Below are 27,949 nucleotides of genomic sequence, written 5' to 3'. Positions count from 1 at the left end.
TAAGCAGGGGATGAACACACTGCTCTAGATACAGGGATGGATGATAAGGACACCTCTACTCATTGACTAACCCAGTATGAAAGAATAGAGTAGGACTGGAGTAGTTTAAATCTCATAATGTACTTGATTTCTGCACTGAAATTAGGTAGATGATTTAGAAGTGAGGAAAGCAGCAGGGCTGTTAGCTTTTACAAAGTGAGAAATACGCTGATTGTGTTGGGTGCGGATATCACAGTGTTTTGCAAATACACTGTGTTTTGCAAATACTGTATGTAGCATGGAAGAAAATCTGAAGCACTTATAGTCAGTAGGAAGAGTCAATTCCACTTGGTTGTCTTTGGTTAGGAAAAGCATGGCCCATTTGTTTTGCTTTGTCTTCATGACATGGGCATTCAGGCCTTCCTCTGATGTAGCATGCCTTCACCAGCCAAAGTTGTCCTATGAAAAGTTTCTTGCTAAAACAGTCCAATCAGGAAGTTGACCCCTGAGCTCTTGCTGTCTATCTTTGCTGAAATCATGGTGCCTGTGGCTAGAGAAGATTCAAAACATATTTTCCAACTTGTTTTGAAGAAGAACACAGAACTTCACATGTAGACCTTAAGGGAAGAGTTTCAGAACTCTCAATGGCAGTGGAAAAAGTGTCAGGAAGAACTTGGGGTGATTTGTGTGACCACTGCACTCATTAACAAAGTGAGAACACTCATATTCCCAAACACTTGGGCTGAATATAGACCTGCTGGAAGTAGTTAACATTGTATCCACCAGTCTTACGGCTGGGCATATATGGGCATTAATAGGATGTTCTGGATTTATATCCTTGTGCTCCCTTGGATTCCCAATTTTGCATGTGCCTTTACTGACAATGTAACAATCATGGAAGGGTTTTACTGTGAAGGAGATGTGATGGTTGGTGCAATTTTTTTCTCTCTTCATATTTATTTCACAACCAAAACAATTTTAAAGGAAGTATATTTCCATGATTTTTACATAAAGTAAGTACAATTATTTATTGTAATAGTTCAGAATTCTTGTGGTTTAAATGATGTATGGATTAAAATTTCCTTGTTGTTTTCATATTGACTCTTTTCCATTATCAAACATATTCAAGTATATTTTCATGTGTACTTCTTTTCCTCTTTCAAGGGAAAAGTGATATTTTTCATGTCATTTATTTTGCTTTCCTCATATGCTGTTGGAATTTCATGATTTTTCTTTATTGTGTTTGTCATGCCAAACAATTCAAATATTTTCAGTGTTAAGATTTCAGACTATGGATAATTTTATCTAAGAATGGTACATGGTACTTCTGGGCTTTCTTTAAGTCCAGATATGCTCTTGTAAGAAGAGATGATGCCACTGAATGTAGAGACTCCTGAGTGTCTGGAATATTGCTAAAGTGACAAGTATTGACTATGTTACATACAGCTGATTTTACAGCAGGTCTCTCACCATTAAGTTTTGGGAGTACATTTTTCTCAGCATGTGTCTTTTTCTACCTCATATTTTCTGTTTTGCATTTCAGTGTTTCTTTGCTAATCTTTATTCTCAGACAGATTTTTAAATGTTTACCATATGTTTCCAGTGCTTTGCTTTAATTATATGGATGTGCACATTAAAATGCTCATTATGTGAGGGTGGACACTTAAGGCTGTTTTTTTGTAGCTTTTCTGAAATATGCAAGATTAAGGAATAATGTCAGAAAAGTCTGATTTCCCTAGACAAATATTCAAATGTGTCTCATTATAAAGGAAATAAAGTGTGCTTATCCAATACAGACATCACAAATCTCTATGGATAAATTAAAAAGACCCTGAAATAGAGCAATAGAATTTGTAAATATATGAATACATGAGAAAAGTGGTAGAAAGACAATAGGTAGAAATTTGCAAAATTAAATATAGTTATAAAGGTGAATTGTGATCAGTGTGACATTACTGTGTATTTGTTAAAACATTGGTGGGATGTTAAGTGAAAAATCAAGGGCAGTGGAGAAAGAAATGTTTTCAGATATAATAATTTTTTTAGATATTTGGGAGTGGGTGATATATTTAGGTTGAAACTAACATGGCGTAGATGGCCAGAGATCCAAAATTTTATATCTAGATGCAATTATTTGTAACTCAGCAATTGTAATACAGCAATTCAAGGTAGGTATAATTTCTTAAGAATCATGTTTTGGGTATATGCCTAGGAGTGGTATGGCTGGATCTTGAGGAAGCGCTATTCCTAGTCGTCTGAGAAAGCGCCAGATTGATTTCCAGAGTGGTTGTACCAGTTTACATTCCCACCAGCAGTGGAGAAGGGTTCCCCTTTCTCCACAACCTCTCCAGCATGTGTTGTCCCTTGAGATTTTCATCTTGGCCATTCTGATGGGTGTAAGGTGAAATCTCAGGGTTGTTTTGATTTGCATTTCCCTAATGGCTAATGAGGTTGAGCATTTCTGTAAGTGCTTCTCTGCCATTCGATATTCCTCTGCAGAGAATTCTCTCTTTAGCTCTGTTCCCCATTTTTTAAGTGGATTACTTGGTTTGTTGCTTTTCAGCTTGTTTAGTTCTTTATATATATTGGATATGAGTCCTCTGTCAGATAAAGGGTTGGTGATGATTCTTTCCCAATCTGTAGGCAGTCAGTTTGTTTTGATGACGGTGTCCTTTGCTTTATAGAAGCTTTTCAATTTCATGAGGTCCCATTTATTGATTGTTGCTCTTAGAGCCTGTGCTGTTGGTGTTCTGTTCAGGAAGTTTTCTCCTGTACCAATGAGTTCTAGGGTATTCCCCAATTTTTTTTCTAGCCGATTTAATGTGTCTGGTTTTATGTTGAGGTCTTTGATCTACTTGGACTTCAGTTTTGTGCAGGGTGATAAGTATGGATCTATTTGCATTTTTCTACATGTAGACATCCAGTTGGACCAGCACCATTTGTTGAAGATGCTATCTTTTTTCCATTGTATGGTTTTGGCATCTTTGTCAAAAATCAGGTGTCCGTAAGTGTGTGGGTTTATTTCTGGGTCTTCTGTTCGATTCCATTGATCCACCATTCTGTTTCTATGCCAGTACCATGCAGTTTTTATAACTGTTGCTCTATAGTACAGCTTGAGATCAGGGATGGAGATACCTCCAGAAGATCTTTTATTGTAGAGGATTGTTTTAGCAATTCTCGGTTTCTTGTTATTCCATACAAAGTTGAGAATTTTTCTTTCCAGGTCTGTAAAGAATTGTGTTGGCAATTTGATGGGAATTGCATTAAATCTGTAGATTGCTTTTGGTAAGACGGCCATTTTTACTATGTTAATCCTGCCAAGCCATGAGCATGGGAGATCTTTCCAACTTCTCATATCTTCCTCTAATTCTTTCTTCAGAGACTTGAAATTTTTTTCATACAAGTCTTTGAGTTGCTTGGTTACGGTTACACCAAGGTACTTTATGTCATTTGTGGCTATTGTGAATGGTGTTGTTTCTCTAATTTCTTTCTCAGCCCTTTTGTCTTTTGTATACAGGAGTGCTACTGATTTTTTTGAGTTAATTTTGTATCCGGCCACTTTGCTGAAGGTGTTTATCAGCTGTAGGAGTTCCCTGGTAGAGTTTTTGGGGTCACTCATATATACTATCATATCATCTGCAAATAGTGATAATTTGACTTCTTCCTTTCCCATCTGTATCCCCTTGATCTCCTTCGACTGTCTTATTGCTCTAGCAAGGACGTACACAAAAAGGACATTTGCTCAACCATGTTTGTAGCAGCTTTATTTGTAATAGCCAGAAGCTGGAAACAACCCAGATGCCCCTCAACTGAAGAATGGATGCAGAATCTGTGGTACATCTATACAATGGAGTATTACTCAGCAATGAAAAATAAGGAAATCATGAAATTTGCAGGTAAATGGTGGGACCTGGAAAGGATCATCCTGAGTGAGTTGTCCCAGAAGCAAAAAGACACTCACGGTATATACTCACTCATATAAACATACAATATAGAATAAACCCACTAAAAGCTGTACATCTAAACAAACTAAGCAAAAGAGAGGACCCTAACTAAAATGTTCAATCCCCATCCTGAAAGGCAAAGAGGATGGACATCAGAAGAAAAAGAAAATAGGAAACAACCTCAGAACCTGCTACAGAGGGCCTCTGAAAGCCAGAAGAAAACAGGAAACAACCTTGAAACCTGCCACAGAGGGCCTCTGAAAGCTTCTGCAGTATAGACTGTCAAAGCAGATGCTGAGCCTGATGGCCAACTGATGGGCAGAGTGAATGGAATTTTATGTAAGAAGTGGGAAATAGTAAGAGCTGGAGGGGACGGGAACTCCACAAGCAGAGCAACAGAACAAGATAATTTGAACACAGGGAACTTCCCAGAAAATCATACTCCAACCAAGGACTATTCGTGGAGATGACCTGGAACCCCTGCACAGGTGTAGCCCATGGCAGTTCAGTGTCCAAGTGGGTTACATAGTAATGGGAAGAGGGACTGCCTCTGACATAATCTGATTGGCCTGCTCGTTGATCACTTCCCTCTGAGGGGGGAGCAGCCTTACCAGGCCACAGTAGAGGACAATGCAGCCACTTTTGATGAGAACTGATAGACTAAGATCAGAAAGAAGAGGAGAACCTCCCCTATCAGTGGACTTGGGGAGTGGCATGCATGCAGAAAGGGGAGGGAGGGTGGGATCGGGAGGGGAGGAGGGAGGGGCTTATGGGGGGATACAAAATGAATAAAGTGTAATTAATAAAAAAAAGAATCATGTTTTATCTCAAATAAAATAAATTTGTCTCATAGGCTTAGCAGACTGGGAACTTTGGATGCTGGGTAGAGTACTTTTACTTCAGCATAACTAATGCCCTTGACACTTTTCCTTTTTCTCTGCCCTCTACTTTCAGCAGCTCAGGCACCAGTGTACATCTGGATGTGCTTTTCTCTATGTCATGCACCAGCAAGTCCTATGTGAAAAGACTTTACCTTAAGTTACATGAGCCATGAGTGTCTTGTTTGTCCTTGTAGAATGAAAGATTGTATCCTGTAAAAATTATTTAACTTTTTTATAAGTCAAAAATAAAATCAAAGTAGTTCAAGACAAGAAAACATATTTTTTAGTATAAAGGATTAACAATCCTCTTAATCCCAAACACTTTTTCTGAGTACATGTAAACAAGCTTTTTTTTTTTCTGGAAAAAAAATATATAGAGAGACTGCCAGTTTCCTAGGATATTTCTAGAAGTGTTTTTTTTTTTTTAACATTTTTATCTTTCTGTGTATTACCAGTGAAAATGGTTCCACCCCTAATTGTATCTTGATACTGAGAACATTCCTCAACTCTTGTCTTTAGCCTTATAATGGAGGTCTCTAATTCCATGAATTGCAGTCCTGTGGTCTTTCTTTTGTACACAGTCAGAATGGCTATGGAGTGTCCTCTAAATACTTTCATGGAGGTCTATAGTGTATCTGGCCTGCATTCATTTAACTGAGAAGTACACCTTTGGTGTCTGCTCTTCTGTATCCACTGATTTTTCTTCATCTTCAGATTGTTCTTTTAATTGGTATCCTGGTTATGTTTGCTAGCTCCCCTTTATTCAGGAAAATTATCAAAACTTATGTATTATACATAGGTATTTCCCAGCACAGCCAGAAACACAAACACAAGCAGCCTATCAGCAGTGCACCAACCTCTCTCATGGACTTTTTCAGGGTCTGGCTGAAGTGAGTGCTGATGGCAGTCATTGTCAGCAATATGAGGATTGTTCTACCATTTATCTGAAAATCTTACAGAAATAGATGTGAATTCAGAACTTTGTAGATTAATTTTCTTTTAATTAATGGATTGAAAGATTATTTAATTGTATTGTTTCCAATTTATCTACTCTAATTTAATGAGTAAATAATTCATGAAGTAGTTTCTAATTTCCAGTGTAAATTATCTCATGCTGTAGACATTCAGAAATAATGCAAGATATTTCTCAGATTTCTGATCTTTTTTATTGATTTGTCTGCATGTTCTGCTACTATTCTTATCCTAATGAGAACAGTGTAAATAATTACATATTGGGTGGAGAGATGGCTCAGTGGTTAAAAGCACTGGCTGATCTTCCAGAGGTCCTGAGTTCAACCCACAGCATCCACATGACAGCTCTGCAACTCCAGTTTAGGTGATGTGGCACCCTCACACAGCTATACATTCAGGCAGAACGCCAATGCATATAAAACAAATATAATAAATCATTTAAAAAGAACTACATATGAAGATTATTTTAGCTTCATTTTATTATACTTTTAATAAACTATTGTTACCAATTTCTTAACATTTTATATTGTCTATAACATTGTAGACCTTTGTCTCATATTTCTTTGTGTGCTAGCCAGTTTTATGTCAACTTGAGATAAACTAGAGTTTTTGGAGAGGATGAAGACTCAATTGGGTAAATGCCTCAGTAAGATCAGGCTATAAGCAAGCTTGTAGTGTATTTTCTTAATCATTCATTGATGTGAAAAGGTCCAGTCCACTGTGCATAGGGCCATCACTGGGCAGGTGGCCCTGGGCTTCATAATAAGGTAGGCTGAGCAGCCAACAGTGAGCAACCTAATAAACAGCATTCCTCCACGGCCTGTGGATCTGAGCTCCTGCCTCCACTTCTTGCTCTTCAAGAGTTCCTGTCCTGACTTTGTCCAATAATGATCATCGATAAGAAAGTGTAAGCCACATGTGTTGGATAGTTGAAGTTATCTGAGAGGAGAGAACATCAATGAAGAAAATGCCTCCATAAGACTGTCTTGTAGGCAAGCCTGTAGGGCATTTTCTCAATTAGTGACTGATGGGAGATGGCCCAGCACAGGGTGAGTGGGGCCATTCATAGGCTAGTAGTGCTGAATTCTATTAAGGAAGCAGGCTGAAAAATCCATTGTGGGCAAGCCAGTAAGTAAACTCTGTGGCCTCTGTTTCTCTCCTTGCCTCCATGTTTTGGCCTTGTTTGAGTTCCTGTCCTGATTTGCTTTAGTGTTGTACTATGATGTGGGAGTATAAGCCTGATAAAAAATTTTCTTCCCAGTTTGCTTAAAGACACCAAATAAACCCTTTTCTCCACAGTTTCCTCCCAATCCAACAAATAACCCAAATTAAAACCATTTTTAGGACTTTTTTTTTAGTGTGTGTGTGCTCATTTCATGTGCTACTTCATTGTTATTTATTTATTTTGTTTATTTATTTTTTTCTTTTTGAGACAGGATCTCTCTAACTCTACATAGCCTTGACAGTTCTACATAGCCCTGGAACTTTCTATGTAGATCAGGCTGACCTAGAACTTGCAGAATTCTGCTTGCCTTTTCTGAGTTCTGGGATTAAAGGTATGCACTCCTATCCTTAGTTAAACATTTCTGTGTGTGTGTGTGTGTGTGTCTGTCTGTCTGTCTGTCTGTCTGTCTCTCCTTTCCTTCTTTCTTTGAGACAAGATTTTCATATGTAGCTCTGGCTGTCCTGAAACTCTGTATGTAGACCAGAGTGGCCTTAAACTCAGAAATCCAACTGCCTCTGCCTCTGCCTCTTGAGTGATGGTGCACCATCAAACCTATCTTTCATGTTTTAAAAAACAATGGTTTGTTTGTTTTTAAAATTTGTCTGTTTGTCTGAATCAAAATGAGACATGAATTTGGATGGGTTGAGAGACAGAAGGAAAAATCAAAACAAAAAAAATTCTTTCGTTATTAAAAAAAGATATTACACATATTCATGAACATGTAGCTACTTTAAATATATTAATCAAAATGAATGTTTCCTCAATGAAATGCAAAATTAAAACTCACTGTATAAAAATGAGAAGGAATCAAATAAAATTTTATTGATTTTAAACAGAATTTTAATCATCATATACAAATTGTACAAGTTTATGACATATTTTGTGTTTTCAAAACATGAATCTAAAATAAAGTGATGAAATCTTGGTTATGAAGTTTCCATTTCTTTATCACTGCTGTGAGTTTGGAGGATTGGAGCCCCTCTGCTACTTTAACATAAAATATGTAGTAGTGATTGTACTCCACAATTTTTTTGCAATCCTTTACTTCCATATATATATATATAATATATATATAATATATATTCTATATTATATATATATATATTATATATATATTATATTCAAATGATACTGTCAATTGGCAAAAACTATTTATTTTTCTTGTTTCTCACAATTTCAATAAATGCCCCTTCATCACACATTTTTTATTTTGTTCTTTAAATGTATTTATTAATTCTTTAATAATTTTATACAAAATATTTTGATCATTTTCACCCCCACTCCATATCCAATCTCTCTGCAGTTAGGCTCTTACCCAACTAACTTTGTGCTTCTTAAATATTTTTCAGTCAAGTACAGTTTGCGTTCTATTAGCACTACTGAAATTGGAGCCTTCCCATGTGTATGGTCGACCTCCTACGGGTCACAACAGTGAAGAAACTATCTCTCTTCCAGTAACTATCAAATCCTAATCTCAGCTAGGGGTGAGATTTTCTGCCCATATTCTTCTCCATTCTGGTATTTTGTTTTGTTTGAGTACACATGGTCTGGCACATCCTTTCATAGTCATTGTGAGTCCATGTGTGCAACTAGCCTGTTGTGGACAGAAAATATTGTTTCCTTAATGTTATCCAAAGCCTCTGGCCCTTACAACCTTCCCACTTCTCTTCAGCCATGATCCCTCAGCCTTGTTGAAAGGGGTGTGATACGTAAGCAACATTTATGTCTGAGCACTTCATAGTATATTATTATTATATGTACCATAAACAGTCATTGGCTTATGTATTATTTGCCATTTACTGTGAAAAGAAGCTACTCTGATGAAGGCTGAGGGATGGGTACAACAATAAATTAGGAGTTGATTTCATACAGTGTCCATTTCTCAGAATAACTGTTTACCCCTTTGGGTCTATGATCTACCTAGTCACAGATTACGGCCATTTTTATAGTGCCAAGCATGTGTTCCATATCATGGAGTGGAACTTAAATATCAAATCAGACAAAGGTTGATTTCATATATAATACCTGTGCTCATTTTTTTCTACCAGGGTGTCTATCAAATAAAGCCCATCATAACTGTATCCCTCATAGCTCACTGATGAATAGGAGTAAATATTATGTTTATTTCATTTAGTAGCATGTATAGCACCTTCTAATACTATGAACTATAGCCAGGAAAGATAAAGCATCCAAGTGATTAATAGCTTGATTTTCTCTCTTCAGTAATTCAGGTATATACTATCCTTAGCAATGAAGTCTTGCCATCAAGTTCTGCAGCATCCAATCTTGTACCTTCCTAAATACATGTTATAGATAATAATTATGAAAGATGCGTGGTATTTAAATTTCTTAATGTGACTCAGAATGATTATTTTAATTATATAGACGTTCACTGAGATATGCAGATTTCTGGTCTGGTTAAATTTGGTGCCTGGTGTTTTTGATTTGAGAATTCTTTATAATAAATTTTTATTCAAAATATAATTTGTTGCTAGTCTCTACATAGCTACTTCAGTCTTTGTAGACTGTCAAACTGCTCCTAAATTTTGTGGTTTTCATGATTTTATCCTGCTAAATACAACTGCATCCTTACTTATTACTTTTAAATTATGATATATACAACATATTTTGTTTTGTTTCACTTTGTGTGAAGTTTCTAAACAAATCCATTAAGTAAAAAGAAAAACACCTCAGGCATGCATTTGGTAAATCGAAGCAGATACCTAGAAAGGAGTATAGAGGAAGAAAGAAAAAAAATACAATGGTCTTTGAACCAGCATGCATGTCAGATATGTGAAAGATCAGCAGTTACTCAAAGGGAAAAAGTTTTGAAAAGAAATAAGAAAGCACAAAGAATCAGAGATGCAAACAATGAAGAAAAGAACAACAACAACAAAAATCTATGTAACTGAAAGACCTTAATTCTGCAGAAAAACCCCACATCTTAAGATACCCGGTTTGGGGACATAACGACAGACATTGAGGAAATTCAAAGAATCATTAAGTGTTACTGGAAAAGCCTATATGCCACAAAATTTGACAATCTAAACGAAATGGACAATTTTCTTGATAGATTCCATTTACCAAAGCTAAACCAAGATCAGGTGAATATATTAAAGAGTCCTATATCCCCCCAAGAAAATAGAATCAGTCATCAAAAGTCTCCTGCCAAAAAAAAAAAAAAAGCCCAGAGTCAGATGGTTTTCGCGCAGAATTCTAACAGACCTTCAAAGAAGAGCTGATGCCAATACTCTTCAAACTATTCCACAAAATAAAAACAGAATGAACATTACCAAACACATTCTATGAGGCCACAGTCACGTTGAGACCTAAACCATACAAAGATCCAACAAAAAAGGAGAATTTCAGACCTATCTCTCTTATGAACATTGATGCAAAAATACTCAATAAAATACTCAGAAACTGAATCCAAGATATCATCCACCATGACCAAAAAGGCTTCATCCTAGGCATGCAGGGGTGGTTCAATATACAGAAATCCATCAATGTAATCCACCACATAAACAAACAGGATAAAAACCACATGATCATCTCCTTAGATGCCAAAAAATCCAACACCCATTCATGTTTAAAGTTTTGGAGAGGAGCTGGAGAGATGGCTCAGAAGTTAAGAGCACTGTCTACTTTTCCAGAGGTCCTGAGTTCAATTCCCAGCAACCACATGGTGGTTCACTACCATCTCTAATGAGATCTGGTGCCCTCTTCTGGCATGCAGGTGTACAAGAAAGAGGACCCTGGGTAAGGTGATCCTCACTTAGACAAATGGGAAGTGCATTGGAAATAGGAGAAAACAAGTAACAGGACAGGAAGTCCTCTGAAAGACTTTACCTAGCAGTGTATCAAAGCAGATATTAAGACTCATAACCAAACCTTTGGCAGAGTACAGGGAATCATATGAAAGAAGGGGAGTTAGCATGACATGGAAAGAATAGGAGCTCCACAAGGACCAAATATATCTGGGCACAGGGGTCTTTTCTGAGACTGAACTCCACCAAGGACTATGTATGGATATAACCTAGAACCTCTGCTCGTCGGATGTAACCCATGGTAGCTCAGTAACCAATTGGTTTCCCATAGTAAGGGGAACAGGGACTATTTCTGACAGGAACTCAATGATAGGCTCTTTGACCTCCCCATCCCCCAAGGGAGGAGCAGTCCTGTTAGGTCACAGAGGAGGGCTTTGTAGCCAGTCCTGAAGATACCTGATAAAACAGGGTCAGATGAAAGGGGAGGAGGCCCTCCCCAATCAGTGGACTTGGAAAGGGGCAGGGAGGAAATGAGGGAGGGAGGGTGGGATTAGGAGGGAATGAGGGAGAGGGATACAGCTGGGATACAAAGTTAATAAAAAGTAACTATTAATTAATTAATTAATTTAAAAAGTTTTGGAGAGAACAGCGATACAAGGCAGATACTTAAACATAGAAAAGGCAATATACAGCAAGCCATAGCTAACACCAGACTAACTGGAAAGAAATTTAAATCAATCCCACTGAAATCAGGGACAAGGCAAGGCTTCCCACTCTCTCTGTATCTCTTCAACATAGTTCTTGAAGTCCTAGCTAGAGCAATAAGGCAAACAAGAAATCAAGGGAATACACATTGGAAGGAAGAAGTCAAAATATCACTATTCGCAAATGATATGATAGTATACACTCTACCAGCGAACTCCTTCAGTTGATAAACACCTTCAGCAAAGTGGCTGGATACAAAATTAACTAAAAATATCAGTAGCCCTCCTGTATAAAAAAGACAAAAGGGCTGAGAAAGAAATTAAGGAAACACACCCTTCATAATAGTCACAAATAACATAAAGTACCTTGGTGTGACTCTAACCAAGCATGTGAAAGACCTGTATGAAAAAAAACTTCAAGTATCTGAAGAAAAAAATTGAAAAGGATATCAGAAGATGGAACGATCTCCCATGCTCAGGGATTGGTACAATTAACATAGTGAAAAATGGCCATTTTGTCAAAAGCAATCTACAGATTCAATGCAATTACCATCAAAATACCAACACAATTCTTTACAGAACTTGAAAGAACAATTCTCAATTTCATATGGAACAATAAAAAAACCAGAATTGCTAAAACAATCCTGTACAATAACAGATCTTCTGGCAGCATCTCCATTCCTGATCTCAAGTTGTACTATAGAGCAACAGTAATAAAAACAACATGGTATTGGCATAGAAACAGAAAGGTGGATCAATGGAATCAAATAGAAGCCCCAGAAATAAACCCCACACTTACGGATACTTGATTTTTGACAAAGACCTTAATACAATAGAATGGATTAAAGATAGCATATTCAACGAATTGTGCTGGTATACATGTAGAAAAATGCAAATAGATCCATATTTATCACCCTGCACAAATCTAACACCCAAGGACATCAAAGACCTCAAAATAAAATCAGACACACTAAACCTGTTAGAAGAAAAAGTGGGGAAGAGCCTTGAACTCATTGACACAGGAGACTATTGGAACAGAACACCAACAGCACAGGCTCTAAAACCAACAGTCAATAAATGGGGCCTCATAAAACTGAAAAGCTTCTGTAAAGCAAAAGACACTGTTGTCAGAACAGAACTACAGCCTACAGATTAGGAAAGGATCTTCACCAATCCTATATCTGACAAAGGGTTAAAATCCAGAATATATAAAAAACTTAAGAAGTTAATCACCAACAAACCAAGTAATCGAATTAAAATATGGGGTACAGTGCTAAACAGAGAATTCTCTATAGAGGAATATCAAATGACAGAGAAACACTTAAAGAAATGTTCAGCGTCCTTGGCCATCAGGGAGATGCAAATAAAAACAACCCTGAAATTTCACCTTATACCCATCAGAATGGCTAAGACCAAAAACTCAAGTGACAACACATGCTGGAGAGGATGTGGAGAAAGGGGAACGAATTCTCCTCCATTGCTGGTGGAATGTAAACTTGTACAACCACTTTGGAAATCAATCTTACAGATTCTCAGAAAATTAGGAATAGTGCTACTTCAAGATCCATCCATATCACTCCTAAGCATATATACAAAATATGCTCAACTATACAACAAGGACATTTCCTCTACAATTTTCAAAGAAGCTCTATTCATAATAGCCAGAAGCTGGAAACAACCTAGATGTTTCTCAACAGAGAAATGGATACAGAAATTGTGGTACATTTACACAATGGAATACTATTCAGTAATTAAAAACAAGGAAATCATGAAATTTTCAGGCAAATTACCTGAGTGAGGTAACCCAGAAGCAGAAAGAAACACATGGTATATATTTACTTATAAGTGGATATTAGCCATATAATATAGGATAAACGTACTAAAATATATACTTCTAAAGAAGCTAAACAACACGTAAAACCCTAGGAAGATGCTCAGTCCTCATTCTGAAGGACAAATGAGATAGATATTGGAAACAGGAGAAGACAGGGAACAGGACAGGGTCCTACCACAGAGGTCCTCTGAAATATTCTACTGATCAAGGTATAGAAACAGAGGCTGAGAGTCATAGCCAAACTTTGGGCAGAGGACAAGGAATTTTATGAAATGGTGGGGAGGGGGGAGATAGAAAGACCTGGAGGGGTCAGGAGCTCCAAAAGGAGACTAATAGAGGCAACAAACAAACAAACAAACAAACAAACAATCAAAAACAAAACAAAACAAAACAAAAAACCCTGATACCTGGGAGCCCTGCAGAGACTGATTCCCCAACCAAGGACAATACCATGGAGAGGACCTAAAACCCCTGCTCAGATGTAGCCCATGGCAGTTCAGTCTCCAATTTGGGTTCCTAGAATGGGGATCAGAGACTTTCTCTGGCATGAACTCAGTGACAGGCTCTCTGATCATCTCCCGCTGGGGAGGGAGGTGCAGCCTTGCTAGACCACAGAGGAAGACAATGCAACCAGTCCTGATGAGACCTGATAGGCTAGGGTCAGATGGAAGGGAAGGAGGACCACCCCTATCAGTAGACTAGAGGAGGGGCACAGGGGGAGAGAGGGAGAGAAGGAGAGAGGGTGGGATTGGGAGGGGACAAGGGAGAGGTCCACAGCTGTGATACAAATTGAATAAATTGTAATAAGTTATAATAAAAAAGAAATTAAAAAACTAAAAAACCATAAAACACTGAAAATGTCTTAATATGAAGCATGTCTATATTCAATTGAGGAACAACTTACTAAATATAACCTTAAGGAAATTGCTTTGTGAACAGCGCACTTTGACACTAAAATGAAATGCTACTCCTTGTATGGAGGACTTTTGGCATAAAAAAAGTATGAAGTCTTTCCTCACCATGTTATTATTAGACAGATCAAGGAACTGCCTAATAAGATAAATTGCTCCATGTACAAGTGTGAGGATCTGAGTTCATACCTCCCGTAAAGCATGAATGTACTATTATAATCCAGTGATTATTTGGCAGGTAGAAAGGGAGAGGTGACTTTCTACAAGTTTGCTGGACAAAGTGTGAGGCTTATATGCTGAAAACAATAAAGAAAATGTGAGGTCAGTTAGTTTGGTACTCTGCCTTTTTCACAGTACTGGGTAAGGAGAAGAAGAAAGAAGCTTAGTGATTTCAAGGCCAGAGTATATTCCAGGCCAGCCAGTGTTACATGGTCAGACTCTTTCTCAATCAATCCAGTAAGTCAATCAGTTAGTCAGTGAATAATTAAACAAATGATTAAGAGACACTGTAAATAATGGGGCCAGCTAGAATGACCCTGAATGTAATTTCTTCCTTTCACTCATTGTTAGTGACGCTCATGGACCTGTACATGCACAGAGACTCGCATCCACACTAGTGATGCACACAAAAAGTTAAAATAAATTTAAATGTGGATTATTAATTAATCCCAGCAATTGAAAGCCGAGGCAAAAAGATCACCATGAATTCAATGCCAGGTTGGTCTACATAGTGTGTTCCAGGCCACTCTATTCAGAAATTTTCATAAACATGACAAATATGGCAATATATGACTTGAATTAACTCTGTGCTATACTTTAAATTAGTTATTGTTACAAAAAATTTGGTGATTGGATCAAGATATAATGATGTTTCATAATTGTAGAGGCAGAAGGGCCAAGTTTCAGACACCAAAAATTATGATATTTTGTTAGAACCCAATTTCTTATTCATGGACAGTTTATTTTTCCACACATACAAGATAAATAAAGCAATATAATAATAAATTAGATTCCCCAAGACTATGACAAATCAAGGTTAATACTGTAGGATCTTACCTAACTTCATCTAATTAAAGTGCCTATTCTAATTCCAGTCATTCATAAAAATATATTAAAATGATGATTTTATAAAAATATTGGTATTTGAATTATAAAAGCCATTGCACTAAATATTAGGGTTGTATGGCTTATGTCTTCCTCCCATATGATTTTATGAAATCTGTGCAGGTATAAATTTAAGAACTACCAGTCCCTTCTGTCCCTGGTATTTGCCATTGAGGAGATCAACCCTAATCTTCTACCCAACACAACTCTGGGCTTTGCTCTCTATAAAACATGAAATGAGCCTGATGAAATGAGTATCCTTCTTCCTCCCTTTGTTTGGATCACAACGTGCAGGCTACCTCTAGCTAATTACAACTGTGGACTGAAGAGAATGTCACCTGCTGCACTCACAGGAATATCATGGTCAATATCTTCCCAACTTGGGAAACTGCTACAACTTTACAAAATACCTCAGGTGAGGGCTGGGGTAGGTGTTGAAACTAGGAGTCAAATATCCTTTTTTTGACATTACTGGATGTCTGAAAAGATAACATAGAGGCACTTGGATAAATCATCTATCAAAGGAAAATATGAACTTGATAGACCCACATTTCTTTTACTTGAAATAGAAAGGAAGGCGAGGTGTGTGAGACCAGCTACATTGCTGAAACTGGAGACCTGTCAGTAAATTTTTTTGGAAAAGTCTCTATTGGGTTTGCCTTTTAAAATGTGACTAAACCATCTTCATCCTGACTGTTTACATCTGTTGATTCAGGACTGATACTGTGTTTGATGCCAATGTTCTTCCTCTTGTTTCCAATTTCTTTTTCTACAGCTCACTTTTGGGTCTTTTGGGTCTACCTTAAGTGACCGAAGTCAGTTTAATTCTCTCTATTAATGACCTGAAAGGACACATCTCTGTTGCTTGCCATAGTTTCTTCAGCTGGTTCTGGGTTGGTCTGATCCTTCCAGAGTACCACAGAGGGACTCAGATTCTGCCAGACTTGAGGGAAGATATGGAGAGTAATAGCATCTCCCTAGCCTTTTTGAAAATGATCCTGGAATTCGTATTCCAGTGCATTATGGAAAAATCTGGTGAAGATTCAAGAATCATCAGCTAATATGATATTTATTTATGGGGACATTGTTTCTTTGCAAGGTTTAATACGACATATTGAGGAACTGTTAGTGACATGGAAAGTCTGGATTTTGAACTCTCAGTGGGATGTTTATGACATTTCTGATTATTTCATGGTAGAGTCATTTCATGGAAGTCTCATTTTTTTTCCACATCACCATGAAGAGATGGTTGACTTTACAAGTTTTGTTTGAACAGTTAATCCCTACAAATTCCCAGAAGACACTTATCTTCGTAGGTTTTGGTTTCTGTTCTTCAAATGCTCATTTTCTGAGTCTGTCAACTTTTGGAAAATTGCCACCCCAATGCTTCTTTGGAGTTACTGCCCAGACACATTTTTGATCCAGCCATGAGTAAAGAGAGTTAAAATATATACAATTCTGTGTATGCTGTGGCCTACAGTTTCCATGAGATGAATCTTCAGCAAATACACAACCATGTGCTAATGGAGAAGGAAAGAAGTTCTTCTCCTGGCAGGTAATATCCCTTTCCTGTGTGTTATAATATCAGCAATGTGACATTTTTACTATTTCCTTAGGTGTTCAAATTGGGTATCACAGTTTTTAGACTATGTTGTCAATAAGCAAGAATGTATTCCTCAGAGCAGGGGTAGGAGATCCTTAAGAGTTAAAATGCTTCTGAGCAGTACCACAGGGTTATGAAGTTAAGGATCACTTTAAAGTGTACTTTCCACCCCAGGGCCCTCATTTTAAGAATGGGAGCTTTGAATATATTCCAAAAGTTCATATGTGTGGCTAGCTTTTCAAAGCAATTTGAATCAGCTGAATCCACTAAGTCTTGCTGACTTAGCTGTGTTTAGTTCAATCATTTGTCTTGAAGAGAATGTGGTTTCAAATTTTAGTTCATTTCATTCCAAGTACTGTTCATTTATTCAGCCACACTCATGCCTCCTTTAAGCTGCTTTTTATTATGATGCAGTAATAACACTGAGATTCGTTGTACTACTTTTTTTTTAAAGTGTTTTTTTTTTTTTTTTGTATTTTAGATGTACTTCAAGCTATGTTCCTACATCTCTTTCAGTTTCTTTCTTTCCTAAAGAATATTTTACTGAAAAATCATGTGAAAGGTCACCTTGTAATGGATGGGAGAAAAAACTTAGATTCAGAGTATGACAGTCTCAGTTTTTGTGCTGCTTTGATTGCACTCCTTGTGCAGACAATGAGATTTCCAATGAGACAGGTAAATACAGGCTGACAGAGACCTTTCCAACTTGTTCACAGAAGTCTGCAATACTTAAGCCAATGGAAAAGTACTGGAGAGAAGTAAGAGACACAGTTTTGTTCCTCGATTAGAAATTTAAAGTGTTCCAAGAGGAAGCAAAAGAGTCAGAGACACACTCATTCTCATAGTCAGATGTCTCATAATAATACTAAACCAATAGCTAAAATATATATGTAGAAGACTGGTGTACTCATACAGGCCTTGTGCTTGCTGTTTCCATCTCTGCGAGTGCATATGCACCTTGCTTAGTTGATTCAGGAGGCCTTGATCTCCTGGTGCCTTCCATCCCCTCTGACTCTTATAATTCTCCCACTTCCTCCTTTCAGTTGGAGTTCCTGAGCTCTGGGGAGAGGGATTTGATGGTGACCTCCAATTTAGACTCTCTTCACATAATGTATGCCTGTGGGTCTCTGAATCCACTCTAATTGGCTGCCAGAGGAAATTTCTCTGATGATGATTGGACAAGACATTCATATATGAATATAGCAGAAAATCATCTTATTGATTTTTTTTTAGATCAGTAATATTTGGTTTTATCCTAGGTTCTGGGATATCCAGTCTCTTGTTCTTGGTTACCCCCAAAATGTCATTCATGGGCTTGTTCTCTTTGAATGGTTCTTAAATCAGATCAGACATTTCTTGGCTACTTCCACAAGTTCTTTTGAACCATCACCCTAGCATATTTTACACTCAGGACACATTGTAGATCACAGGTTCTGTTGCTAGGTTGATGTTCACTTTCAGTAACCTACAGAGTAACCTGAAGAGAAAGTTTAATTCAGAACATGGCTGCTTTGGCAAGAGATCACTCTAAAGACCTTCCAGGTCTGTGTGTTCCTGCTGGAATGCAAACATATCTTTAATCCAGGAGACAGAGGAAAACAAATCTGAGTTCTAGGCCAGCCTGGTATAAATCAAGTTTCAGGTAGAGAAAAGTTTATCTCCAGTCATGGTGGTACATGCCTGTAATCCCAAACAATGAAGGTAAAGACAGTTTGTAGAAGGAAGCACTCATGTTTGAAAGTGTTGTCCAAAATTATACTTTCATGGATCATTTCTATAGTTTGAAAATGATGTCTAATTGAGTGGCAGAGAAAAGTGTCAAATCAGAGAAACATTTCAACTCTGACAAAAAGAGAGAGAGGAAAGGGAAGCTACTTAATGGGCAATGCAGAGAAATAGGAGGCAGTTTTATCAAGACAGTAATAGAGAGATAGTTTACAGAAAGAGAGAGAACTCATGTGAAGACCAAAATCAGCCAGAAAGTGAGACAGAGACAAGAGGTTAGAGAAAATTGCTGGAATTAGTTTGAGGGCAAGCAGAGCAATTTAGAGGCAGAGAGATAAGCCAGAGTGATCAAGTCAGTTGTAAGAGGAGTTTGAGCCAGAACAGCTGAATTGATCCAGCCAGCCCAGAACTCAGAAAGAGCAACAAAGGGTGAGCTTATTCAGCAGTAAATCTCAGAGGCTGAAAATATTCTAGGCCTACGTTAGACTGTAGGGAGGTTAGAATCTTTCAGGAATATGCATAGGTTAGCAGAGAAAAGCAGAAATCCTCTGAGATGACAATTATCTCAGTCAAATAAAAGTTACTTGCACAGTAATGAAAGAGATACAACAAAGGGGTAAAATGCTAAGTATGAGCACCAGATCAACTTCTCCATGTTCAATGAGCTGTGTGGGTGTTGTCCTCTACAATGAGGCCTGATTCAGTAAGTCTGTGGAGAGCAAGCTTTTGTCTTTGCATCAGTTTGTGTTTGGGGATGTCCATGGGACCTTCTTGTCCCCAAACTCAATTGAATACAACCAGATCCACCACTGGAAGCCTTGCCTGGTTACAAGAGGTGGCCAGATGAGATTTCTTATCCTCTATTCCTATAGGACTCCTCAATAGGATCACCTTCATAGATTCAAGAATGTTTTCAAATGAACAGAAATGCCTTCCCAATTCCAGCCCCCTCTCTCAACACTCTATCTCTCCATTTCATCTTCACCCACCTCCAGTTCACCTGTAAAATATATTCCATTTCACCTTTCCGTGTAGATCCATTTGTTTCCACCAAATGGCAACTCTTTACCCTCCAGGTCCTTCCATCTTTCCTGGTACACTTTCACATTACACCTGGAGCTCTGCCCCTTGCTTGACTGCAAGTCCCAGCATCTGTCTCCATCCACTCTGTCTGGAGCCTCCCAGAGGACATTCAAATTAGGCTCCTGTCTGCAAGCATAGCAGAGTATAATTAATAGTGTCAGGGCTGCCTCTCTACCATGGGATGGGTCTCAGGTTGGGCCAATATTGGTTGGACATTACCTCAATCTCTGTTTCCTCTTTATCCCAGCACTTCTTGTGAGCATGGTAATTTTTAAATCAAAGGTTTTGTCAGTGATATGTTGTTCCCTTCCTGGCTAGGAGGTGGTTACCTCAGTCTTCATGTCCCTCCCTAATAGGAGTCTCAGCTAGAGTCACACCCATATCCTTTCAGGAGTCTACCCTGTCACAGGCCTCCGGCTTGACAGAGATCCCTCCCTCAGTTTCTCTTCTTGTTCCCAGTCCTCTCAGCTCCCACCCTCATTCTCCCAACATTTGATCCTTACCCTTGCTTTCCTCCTCTTCCATCTCCTGCTCAGTTTTCTCTCTTTATCCACTTCTGCGTCTATTCTATGTCCCCTTCTGTGTGACATTCTGGCACCCTCCCTTGGATCCTCCTTGTTCTTTAGCTTTTTTAGAACTATAGATTTTAGTATGTTTATTCTATATTATATGGCTAACATCCACTTATAAGTGAGTATATACTATGCATGTCTTTCTGAATCTGGGTTACCTCACTTAGGATGATCTTTTCTAGTTCCATCCATTTGCTTTCAAATTTCATGATGCTCTTGTTTTTAATAGCTGGGTAGTATTCCGTAATGTAAATGTAACCACATTTTCTGTATCCTTTCTTTGGTTGACTGACATCTAGGTTGTTTCCAGTTTCTGGCTATTATGCATAGAGTCACTGTGAACATAATTGTGCAAATGTCCTTGTATGTTGAAGCATCTTTTGGGTATATGCCCAGGAGTGGTATGGCTGGGACTTGAGGTAGAACTAGTCCTAATTTTCTGAGAATGATTTCCAGAGACACTATACAAGTTTGTACTCCCACTAGCAATGGAGGAGTGTTTCCCTTTCTCCACATTCTTGCCAGCATGTGTTGTCACTTGAGTTTTTGATCTTAGCCATTCTAACTGGTGTAAAAGGAATCTTAGAGTCATTTTGATTTGTGTTTCTCTGATGACTAAGGACATCGAGCATTTATTGAAGTGCTTCTCAGCCATTTGAGATTCCTCTGTTGTGAAATCTCAGTTTAGATCTGTACCCCATTTTTAACTGGATTATTTGATGTTTAATTTCTTAAGTTTTTTGTATATTTTGAATATTAGCCCTATGTCTGATGTATGGTTGTTAAAGATCTCTTCCCAATCTCTCAGCTGCCATTTTTTTCTATTGATAGTATCCTTTGACTTATAGAAGCTCTCAGTTTCATGAGATCTCATTTATTGTTAGTCTCAGAGCCTTTGCTATTGGTGTTTTGTTCAGGAAGTTGTCTCCTAAGCCAATGAGTTCCTAACTTTTCCCTACTTTGTCTTCTAATAGATTTAGGGTCTCTGGTTTTATATCAAGCTCTTTCATCCACTTGGAGTTGAGTTTTGTGCAGGGTGATAAACACGTGTCTATTTGCATTATTTTACATGAAGTCACCCAGTTAGACCAGCACTATTTGTTGAAGTTACTTTCTTTTTTCCATTGTATGGTTTTGGCTTCTTTGTTGAAAGTCAAATGCCTGTAGGTGTATGGATTTATTTCTGGGTCTTCTGTTCAGTTTCATTTATCAGCCTGTCTGTTTCTATGCCAATACCATACAGTTTTTTATTACTATTGCTCTGTAATATAGCTTAAAATCAAGGATGTTGATACCACCAGAAGATCTTTTATTGTACAGAATTGTTTTGGCTTTCCTGGGTTTTTTATTTTTCCATATAAAGTTAGTGGTTGCACTTTCCAGGTCTGTAAAGAATTGTGTTGGAATTTTGATGGGAATTGCATTGACTCTGTAGATGCCTTTCAGCAGGACATCCATTTGTACTGTTAATCCTATCAATCTAAGAGCATGGGAGATCTTTCTATCTTCTAAAATCATCAATTTCTTTCTTCAAAGACTTGAAGTTCTTGTCATACAGGTCTTTCACTTGCTTGATTAGAGTTACACCAAGATATTTTATATTATTTGTTGCTATTATGAAAGGTGTTTTTTTTTTTCTCTAATTTCTTTCTCAGCCATTTTGTCACTTGTATAAAATAGGGCTACTGAGATTTTTTTAAAATTAATTTTGTATTCAAACACTTTGCTGAAGGTGTTTATCAGTTGCAGGAGTTCTCTGGTGGAATTTTGGGCTTGCTTACATACCCTATCATATCGTCTGCAAAGAGTGATACTTTGAATTCTTCTCTTCCAATTTTTTTTAAAGATTTATTTATTTTATGTATATGAGTGCTCTAGCTATATGTACACCTGCATGCCAGGAGAGGGCCTTAGATTAAATCATAGATGGTTGTGAGCCACCAGGTGGTTGCTGGGAATTGAAGTCAGGATCTCTGGAAGAGTCACTGAGCCACCTCTCCAGCCCATTCTCTTTGAATTTTTATCCTTTCAATCTCCTTATTTGACTTATTGCTCTAGCTAGAACTTCAAGTACTTTATTGAAGAGATATGGTGAGAGTTGGGCAGCCTTGTCTTGTCTCTTATTTTATCTGCAAGTTTCTCCATACAGCTTGCTATTGACTATTGGCTTACTGTATATTGCGTTTATTGTGTTTAGATATGTGCCTTGAATTCCTGATCTTTCCAACACTTTAAACATGAACTGGTGTTGGATTTTGTCAAAGGCCTTTTCAGTATATAATGAGCTGATCATGTGGTTTTTTTTTCTTAGAGTTTGTTTATATGGTAGATTATGTTGATGTATTTTCATATGTTGAACAATCCTTGCATTCCTGGGATGAAGCCTACTTGATCATGGTGGATAATATTTTTGATATGTTCCTGCATTCAGTTTGCAAATATTTTATTGAGTATTATTGCCTCAGTGTTCATAAGGAAAATTGGTCTGAAATTCTCTTTTTTTGTTTGGTCTTTGTGTGGTTTACGTATCAGGGTGACTGTGGCCTCACAGAATGGGTTTGGCAATGTTCCTTCTGTTTCTATTTTGTGGAACAGTTTGAGGACTATTGGTATTAGTTCTTCTTTGAAAGTCTGGTAGAATTCTGTGCTAAAACCATCTGGCCCATGGCTTTTGTTGGTTGGGAGGCTTTTGATGACTACTTCTATAAGAAGTTATAGGTGTATTTAAATTTTAACCTGATCTTGTTTTAACCTTGGTAAGTGTTATCTATCAAGAAATTCATCCATTTCACTTAGATATTCCAATTCTGTGGCGTACAGTTTTTTGAAGTATGATCTACTGATTCTTTTGATTTCTTCAGTGTCTGTTGGTATATCCCACTTTTCATTTCTGATTTTACTAATTTGGATACTCTCTCTGCGTCTTAGTTAGTTTGGCTAAGGGTTTTTATATCTTGTTGATTTAAAAAAAAACAGCTCTCGGTTTTGTTGATTCTCTGTATTGTTCACTCTGTTTCTAGGTTATTGATTTCAGTCCTGAGTTTTATTATTTCCTGCCGTCGACTCCTCTTGGGTGTGTTTGCTCCCTTTTTTCATAGAGTTTTCAGGTGAGCTGTTAAGTTGCTAGTATAATCTCTCTCCACTTTCTTTATGAAGGCATTTAGCATTATGAACTTATCCCTTAGCACTGCTTTCATTGTGTCCCATAGGTTTTGCCTTCATTTTCATTGAATTCTAGAAAATCTTTAATTTCGTTCTTTCCTCCCTGACCTGGTCATTGAGAAGAGAGTTGTTCAGTTTCCATGACTTTGTAGGCATTCAATTGTTTCTGGTATTGTTGAAGTTTAGCTTTAATCCATGGTGGTCTGATAGCACAAAAGGAATTATTTCAATTTTCTTGTAGTTGTTGAGGCTTGCCTTGTGTCTGAGGATATGGTCAGTTTCCATGAGGTGCTGAGAAAAAGGTGTTTAGGTGGATGTTCTGTTAGGTCCAATTGACTTATATTGCTGGTTAGTTTTGTTATTTCTCTGTTTAGTTTCTATCTCAATTATCTGTCCATTGGTGAGAGAGGTATATTGAAGTTCCTACAATTAACATGTGGGGTTCAATGTCTGATTTACGCTTCAGTAATGTTTCTTTTACAAATGTGGGTGCCCTTGCACTTGGGGCATATATGTTCAGAATTGAAATGTCATCTGGTTGAGTTTTCCTTTGATGAGTATGAAGTGTCATTCCCCGTCTTTTTTGATTAATTTTGGTTGAAAGTCTATTTTATTAGATATAAGAATAGTTACTCCAGCTTGTTTTTTGTGTCCATTTGCTTAGAAAAATTTTTTCCCGACCCTTTATTCTGAGTAATCACTATTTTTGTGGGTAAGGTGTGTTTCTTGTATGCAACAGAATGATGGGCCCTGTATATGTATCCATTCTGTTAACCTGTGTCTTTTTATTGGTGAGTTGAGGCCATTGATGTTGAGACATATTACCAGTTGTTAATTACTGTTATTTTGATGTTGGTGGTGGTAGTGTTTGTGTGTGTGTGTGTGTGTGTGTGTGTGTGTGTGTGTTTATGCACTTCCTTTCTTTTCATTGTGCAGCTGTGGGGTTATTTGTTTCTTGTGCTTTCCTGGGTATAATGAGCCTCCTTGGGTTGGAGTTTTCCTTCCAGTATCTTCTGTACGGCTGGGTTTATGGGTAGGTACTGTTTAAACTTGATTTGTCCTAAAATATCTTGTTTTCTCTGTCTATCGGGATTGAAAGTTTTGCTGGATATAGTAGTCTGGGTTAAAATGTGCACTCTCTTAGTGTCTACATGACATCTGACCAGGCCCTTCTGGCTTTCATAGACTCTGTTGAGAAGTCAGGTATAATTTTGGTAGGTTTGCCTTTATATTTGACTTGGCCTTTTCTCCTTGTGGCTTTTAATATTCTTTCTTTGTTCTATACATTTAGTGTTTTGAATATTTTGTGATTGGAGGATTTTCTTTTCTGGTCTAATCTACTTGGTGTTCTTTAGGCTTCTTGTATGTTTATAAGCATTTCTTTTTTTAGGTTGGAGAAGTTTTTCTTGATGATTTTCTTTAAAATATTTTCTGGGCCTTAGAGTTGGGAATCTTCTATTTCTGTTATTCTTGGTTTTGGTCTTTTCATATTGTCCCAGATTTCTTGGATGTTTTGTGTCAGAAACTTTTTAGATTTAACCTTTTCTTTGACTGATATATCAATTTCTTCAATCCTATCATCTAAACATGATATTCTCTCTTCCATCTCTTGTAATCTGTTTTTGATGAGTGTATTTGTAATTCATGTTCTCTTCCCTCAGTTTTCCATCTCTAGGACTGCATCATATCGTGTTTTCTCTGTTGCTTCTGTTTCTATTTTTAGGTCTTGCACAGTTTTATTCATTTTCTTTTCCTATTTGGTTGTTTTTTCTTATAGTTCTTTAAGGGATTTACTCAGTTCCTTCACCTGTTTGATTGTATTTTCCTGTGTTTAATGGATTTGTCAATTCCTTCACCTGCTTAGTTGTATTTTCCTTCAGTTTTTTAAGGTATTTATTTTCTCTTTTTAAGGCCTCTATCATTTTCATAACCTCAGATTTAAGATCATTTTCTTGTGCTTCTAGTGTAATAGGATCCTTAAGGCTGACTGCGGTAGAATAGCTGGGTTTTTGGTGGTGTCATATGGCCCTGGGTTTTGTTGCTGGTGTTCTTGCACTGGCCCTTAGCCATTTGGTTGACTCTGTTATTAGCAGGGCTGTTGGTCTCTGATGGTAATAGTTCTCTGGGGTTGTAGGTAGAGCTCATGGTGCCAGACAGCCGCAGTCCTCTGGTTTTCCTCCTTCTCCCTGATCCTTGTTGGTCTCCAGTGCCTCAGCTCGGAGTGAGTCCTGCTGCTCCCAGACCAATGCTAATTTCAGAGACTGTACACTGGGGTAGGTCCCAAGAAATGGTGTAGTCCCAGGAACTACTGCTCCATGGTCTGTGTTGGTCTCAGGGCCCACAGTTCATGGTGGGTCCTACGAAATGGCCCAGCTGAGAACTGGGGTTTCGGGCATGCAGAGGAAGTAGAGAAAATATCTTGAGAAAAAATTGATTAGAGTTCCATGATCACTGAAGAAAAAAAAAAAAACCAATATATCAAAATAGAGATTTGATTATCCTGACAATAAACTTGATAAATGTTAAATCAAAATGTACAACAGGCAAAATTATTTGATAGTTTTTAGAAATACACAAAGGTTTAATATAATAGAAACATTCCATTATAAATCAAGGTTATATGTTTTTTTAATTCAAGATAAAAGTCACATATGCTAGGAGCAGAGTATTCAAAACTTCTTTTTTGAATACTTAGAAATATTTTTAAAAATAATGTTAAAAATAAGGCTATAGCTAAATGTAACAACATATTACTAGTGAAGTATTTAAACTTCAAGGATATAATGGTATTCATTATTTAAAAATCATTCATAGTATGAACCAAATTGGTGTACCTAAGATATTTTATGGAAATAAGTAAATTTGGGTCCCAAATCTTATAATACTACATAAGAAATTAATTTCAAAGATTATCGTCCGTATTGTACAAAATACATACCCAGAAATTTGCGATTATTTTATAATTTTATAATTTGAATGAAATTAGGAGTATGAAATATTTTCTGAAATTTTATGACATCTAAAATACATGCAACAAACTCACAATTTCAGGGAAAGCATACAAAGACAGAGTTAAAGCCTTGGGATTCTTGATTTTTATTACCATAGGCAAAGATGGCTGTATAGATTTGAAATTATTCACAGACTATTTAACCTTTGTTTCTGAAATAGTAAAGGAAGGTGAGTCAGGAAGTATTTTAATGAGCTGGGGCTGAGTAACAACTTAGGGGGAAAGGGAACACCTGAGGATTGGTTTACAGTCATCTTCATTTCTGAACAGATATGGACAAGTGTGTGATGTGTCCAGAAAGTCACTATTCAAAGTTGGAGAAGAACCACTCCCTCCAGAAATCTGAAGACCCCCTTGGGGATGGCTTTTATCACCACAGCACTGTGCTTCTCTATACTCACAGCTGTGGTTCTTGTAGTCTTTGTGAAACACAGAGATACACCCCTTGTCAAGGACTATAATCAGGCTCTCAGCTACACCCTGCTATTAACACACCATCTGCTTCCTCAGTTCCTTGCTTTTCACTGGCCATCCCAAAACAGCCACCTGCATCTTGCAGCAGACAGCATTTGGAGTTTTGTTCACTGTGGTTATCCCCACAGTATTGGCCAATGCTATTACAGTGGTTATTACTTTCAAGGTCACTGTTTTTTAGAATGGTGATGTGGTAAATGGTATCAAGGGCCACTAATTTCATTATTCCCACCTGCACACAGATCGCACGTGTTCTTTGTGGAATCTGGCTGGTTACCTCTCCACACTTTGTTGATCATGATGCTCAAGCTGAACATGGCCACATCATCATTGTATGCAACAAAGTTTTAACAGTTGCCTTCTACTGTGCCCTGGGATAGCTCTGCTCCTTGCCACTTGGGAGCTACACCATGGCCTCCTTGTCCAGAAATTTGCCTGACATATGCAATAAAGCCAAGTTCCTGTCTTTCAGCATGCATTCTTCTGTATGTGGGCCACCTTCCTCCCTGTGTACCACAGCACAAAGAAGAAGGTCATGGTGGCTATGGAAGCCTTCTCTATCTTGGCTTCTAGTACAGCATTCCTTGGTTTGATCTTTGCCACCAAGTGCTACATTATTTTGTTAAGACCAGATAAGAACTCCTGTCTTGACATCAGGCACTACATCCATTCAAGAAGGAAGTCACTTAAAATTTAATAAATTAAAATTAATCTATGTTAGTAAATTAAATACAATGATTGAAACCAGTGCCACACCATTCTAAATCTCAGGTGTAATGTGATAAGAGTATGACGTTTCGTAATTCTTCATTTACTTGTACTCAAGTCTCTTTGAACTAGAACCATTATTATTTTTTTAACCCCTGAGAATAATTCTTTTTTTTTAAATTTTTTTTGAATTTTATTTTTTTCTTATCAGTTACATTTTATTAACTCTGTATCCCAGCCGTGTCCCGATCCCTCATTCCCTCCCAGTCCCTCCCTCCCTCCCTCATCTCC

At 37.5% G+C, this 27,949-nt stretch overlaps 1 pseudogene; it reads left to right on the top strand.

Moving 5' to 3' along the window:
* The first annotated feature begins 798 nt into the window (after nt 1-798).
* On the top strand, nt 799-27,647 carry LOC129676804 (vomeronasal type-2 receptor 116-like; annotated as a pseudogene).
* Nucleotides 27,648-27,949: the final 302 nt, after the last annotated feature.

The sequence above is a fragment of the Psammomys obesus genome, unplaced genomic scaffold (genome assembly GCF_907164565.1).
Source record: "Psammomys obesus unplaced genomic scaffold, mPsaObe1.curated_primary_1811, whole genome shotgun sequence".
Lineage (NCBI taxonomy): Eukaryota > Metazoa > Chordata > Mammalia > Rodentia > Muridae > Psammomys > Psammomys obesus.
Note: the sequence above shows the minus strand (reverse complement) of the source record. Positions and strands in the feature narration are given on the sequence as shown.